Source organism: Bos mutus, chromosome X (genome assembly GCF_027580195.1).
Source record: "Bos mutus isolate GX-2022 chromosome X, NWIPB_WYAK_1.1, whole genome shotgun sequence".
Taxonomy (NCBI): Eukaryota; Metazoa; Chordata; class Mammalia; order Artiodactyla; family Bovidae; genus Bos; species Bos mutus.
Window position 1 is genome coordinate 22196021 of NC_091646.1, and position 4772 is coordinate 22200792.

Below are 4772 nucleotides of genomic sequence, written 5' to 3' on the forward strand. Positions count from 1 at the left end.
GAACTAAGATCCCACATGCCCTGGGGCGACTGAGCCAGTGAGCCACAGCTAGAGAGCTCACCTGCCACAACGAAGAGTCCACATGCTGCAACAGAGATCCGGGGCAGCCAAAGTAATTTTTTTTAAAAAATAATAAGGTACAAGGCTAATCAGTGGATTTTAATATAACAATGTGTAAAAAACTCATTAATATGGATTCAGATTCCCCACTGCATTTGTCTACCAGTGTCAAATTTTGGTTTAGTTAAAGAAGAATATCCACAATGATCTGAAACAATTATTCACCTACTCTTCCACTTTTCAGTTAGATACTTACATTAGGCCAGATTTTCTTCATATACTTTAAAAGAACCTATCAAAAAAACATATCACAACATATTGAATGCAGAAGGAGACACAGGAATTCAACTGTCTTCTAATGAACTCTCTTACATTAAAAAGATTTGCAAATTAGTCAAACCTTCTTACTTCTTATTTTGTTTTGGAAAATAAATATTTTTCATGAACATGTTACTTAATGTAAACATACATTTGCCTTCTTGTTGTTATATGTAAAAGAGTAAATAAATCAAAACTTTTAAAATGTCACAGTTGTAACTCCTAGTATGTGCTAAGTTGCTTCTGTCATATCTGACTGTTTGCAACCTTGTGGACTGTAGCCTGCCAGGCTCCGCCTGGCCATGGGATTCTCCAGCAAGAATACTGGAGTGGGTTGTGATGTGTTTCTCCAGGGTATCTTCCTGACCCAGGGATTGAACCTGTGTCTCTGATGTCTCCTGATTGGCAGTTGGGTTCTTTACCATTAGCACCACCTGGGACACCCAATTTTTTGTATGGTTGGTATTAAATATAACCTACAGAAATCAAAGACTCTTTGAGATTCTAAGTATTTTTTAAAACTTCGAATAGGATCTGCTGTTGTGGATTGCTAAAAAAAAGTGGTGGAGGGAACAAATGATGACCCTTGTCTTACTGTTAAGTAGACTAGACTCCTACAAGGGAAACTGACACAATGAAAAACTATACTATGAAAAATGATTCAGATTCAGAGGCAGCTGCAAGTAGTCACTTCAGTCATGTCCGATATACAGCCCACTAGGCTCCTCTGTCCCTAATTCTCCAGGCAAGAACAAGTGGGTTGCCATTTCCTTCTCCAAAAAGTAGGGCTAGTATATGGACTGGTACCAGGCTCCTCTGTCCATGGGATTTTCCAGGCAAGGGACTTGTTGCCTTCTCTGAACAAGTAGACTTAAAAATAGTAGGGGTAGGTGGTTTGGACAACAGAAGAGTGGGGAATATTCTTTCAGAAGAGTGGGGAATATTCTTTCTAAGCTTAATGACTATCATGAGCAAAATCCTAGAGGCCCAGATAAACTTAATATGCTCTAGGAACTTTAAGGAGACCATCCTGACTGGAGTAAATAGTTTGCATTGGTTAATAACAAGAAATTGGTTTGAATAAATAGGCTAGAGGCAAATTTGGAGAGCTTAAAATGTCAAGATGAGGAGTTTAGGTTTTATGGACAATGGAAAGCTATTAAAGTTTCCTGACTCGGAATGATGATGTGATGAAGGCAATATTTCATAAAAATTAGCCTAGAAGTCACGTAAAGGAGAGATTGGAATAGAAAGGACTAGAAATTAGTTAGGATAGTATTATAGTCAATCCATTCATCAAGTGGTGAGGACCTAGTCATGGTAATGGAAAGTCAAGAATGGATGCAAGAGACACTGTAAAGACAAAATGAGCAGGACTTGATTGATTAGAAAGAGAAGATTAATGGTGAGACTGGATGAATGAGAGAATAGTGCTGTTATTGATGGAATAAGAATAGTGCTGTCATTGATGGAATATCAAGAATCCCATGGACTGCAGCCCACCAGGCTCCTCCAGACCCATTTTTTAAGTAGTTGATGATAATTAGGTCATTACTTCAAGGTGTGGGATTATCCAAATAGAAATATAAATGAATAGAGAGTCACTAAATAGGAAATGGGATGAGAAATATAAAATTGAGAGGCTACATTTAAAGAGATAAGTATTGTGTTTAAGGAAATGAATGGGTTTGCTGAAGAATACATTTTATAAATCAGGAGCCCAGGAACTAAGACTTAATGATAGGTGGAGCCAGTGAAGGAGAATGAAGAAACAATTGAAGACGAATAGGAGAACAGAATAATAACCAGCCTACAGAAACCAAGAGGGGACAGATTTTCAAGAGGCTGTAAATCAGCCACATCAAATTCTACAGAAAATAGAAGATTTCATATATAAGTTGAGTTCAGTGAAAACAAGAGTCTTTGTATTGTATTTTTCATTCAACAATGTTGCCTAAATGCCTAGAATTGTACTCAGGGAGGCAGGGATCATTGGAGACCTTCTCAGAAGCTTCCTATCATGGATTTGTTGACAAATGTTTTCCTTTAAATAACTGAAGTTGTAGAAAGAGAGAAGATACATAGCTAAAGTCAACTTTTTAGTGATAAAACTAGGAACACATCCTGTATCTTGAAGTATGAAAATTTATGTTTCTGTATAAAATATAAAGAATTTTTTTAATGTCTAAAAGCTTAAACAGATATATACAAACTCATATATGATTTTTTACACACAAACATATATATATGTCTGATGGTTTTTTAAAACATGTTGTATTTACTGAAAGAGTATGAGCAGAAACTGAAAAGCCAAGTAAAAAAAAAAAAACATGAAGAGATAAAATTTATCTTCAAATGATTTCTTTAATTACAAAACCAGCCAGAAATATAGCATAAAATGTGTGACATTCATAGTAACTCCATTTTAATTTCAATGCTATTATTCAGTTAATGTAAATTAATATGAAATATGATACAAACAGTTAAATGTAGCCCCAATATATTGCTTTTAGTGCATATTTGAAGGCAGAAAAGTAGACTAAATCAGTGAGAAATTGAATTCTAAAGCAGAGATTATAGTTTTCCTCATAGTTCATATGTCAGAATTCTCTCTCTTCCTCTTACCTTTGCTTTAGTTCTATTGCTCTTTTTTAGTTTAATAACAAAAATTATAAAAATATGCATTTTAATGATAAAATGGTAATTTAGCAGGAAGCAGAACAATGGTGTCTTGCAGTGGATCTTTAAATTCAATTTTTCACTAAATTAATTTCATGAGGTGTGTTGTTCTATCTAAAGCTAGACAGTATAGGTATTCATGTAGATTCATAAACCGTATCCCATGAACTCCAAATAAAAGATATAAACCTATTTTTTCTATAGAGACAGAGAAAAGTAGGGTAAAAGAGAAAAGTACTTTATTAATTCTAACAAAATCAGATACCTATTTGAAACTGAGAAAGGAGAAAATATGTATAATGTGTGTTTGTGTATATGTATTTCAAAAGGAATACATTAATGAAGCAGCTATTTCTTTTTAGAATGACAGATATCTTTGCTCTCAAAAAGAAAAATAATAAGGTCTTCCCTGGTGGTCCAGTGGTTAAGGATCTGCCTCCCAATACAGGGGATGAGAGTTTGATCCCTGGTCAGGAAACTAAGATCTCGCATCCCACAGGGAAAGTAAGAGAGCCCACGCACTCTGGAGCCCCTGTGCTACCACTGGAGAGAATTCTGCGTGCTGCAATGAAAGATCCTGCATGTCACAGCTAAGAGCTGACACAGCCCAGAGTAAATAAATTTAAGAAGAAGAAATGATACAGGAAGAGTTTGGATTAGATGACCTGTCAAGTCAGCGTTGTCCAATTTTGCGCTACTGGCCTTCCTGTTGGCCATTGTCTGAAGGGTTTTGTCGCGACTCCCACTCCTCCCGGACTCAGGTTGTAACCACAATTGCCCGACTCCTAGGTCTGTCATGTCCTCCTCGTCTATCCCCCTTGGGGTCCCAGTCGTATCCCGCCATTCATAAATTCTTTAAATGGTCTGCAGAGACGCCTGCAAAAGAGAAATAAACACGTGTGTCAAAACGTTGAAGAAATAAACGTGTGTCAAAACGTTGACTTGCCGTAGTCGGCAGGATTCGAACCTGCGCGGGGAGACCCCAATGGATTTCCAGTCCACCGCCTTAACCGCTCGGCCACGACTACTGCTGGTGATTGGTTATGGCAGTGAGACCTATGTAGAGCTGGCACACAAGTGTCTAGTAACAGGTCAAAAGTTTTCTCAAGTGGATGCCATTTTCCTGTAAGGAGGCTTAAGAAGGGGAGCAAAGAAGCAAATCATCCACATATTACAACAAAAGAAGGAAGCTCCCGGGGACTTTATATCAACCAGATCAGCCTTCAGGATTTTCAAGAAATAAAGACTTCGTAAAAGCCTGAGGGCCGAGAGGAACTACTCCACATTCAAAGTAATGCTCACAATTCTCCAAGCCAGGCTTCAGCAATACGTGAACCGTGAACTTCCAGATAATTCCGTCATTTGTATTATCTTGGTATTGGTATCTGTTCTTTAGTTTGAGGTTTTCTGGTTTCTTGGTTATCAGTGACTTTTTTAAATTAAATTCTTACATTGTAAATATTTTATTATGAGATTCTGGATCTTATTTACATCTTTTCTTCTGGTAGGTCTACTCTGGCATCATGCTGGTGGGGGAAGTGGTCACCACTTCATTACTACTGTGTGGAAATAGAAGTGCAGGTTCTCCACTAAGCCTCCAGTGATACTCTGGGGAAGTAGAGGGGAACCCTGTTACTGCTTGTTGACTTAGAAATTGAAGCTGCCTTCTAGGGCTTTGCTGATACTGACAAAGGAGGGGCACGTGATTTCTGCTC

At 37.5% G+C, this 4772-nt stretch overlaps 1 non-coding gene across 1 annotated transcript; it reads right to left on the reverse strand.

The window, feature by feature from the left end:
* Positions 1-4003: 4003 nt before the first annotated feature.
* Positions 4004-4085, reverse strand: TRNAS-GGA (transfer RNA serine (anticodon GGA)). Its single transcript has one exon. It is a non-coding gene; the product is annotated as a tRNA-Ser (tRNA).
* Between the last annotated feature and the right edge of the window lie 687 nt (positions 4086-4772).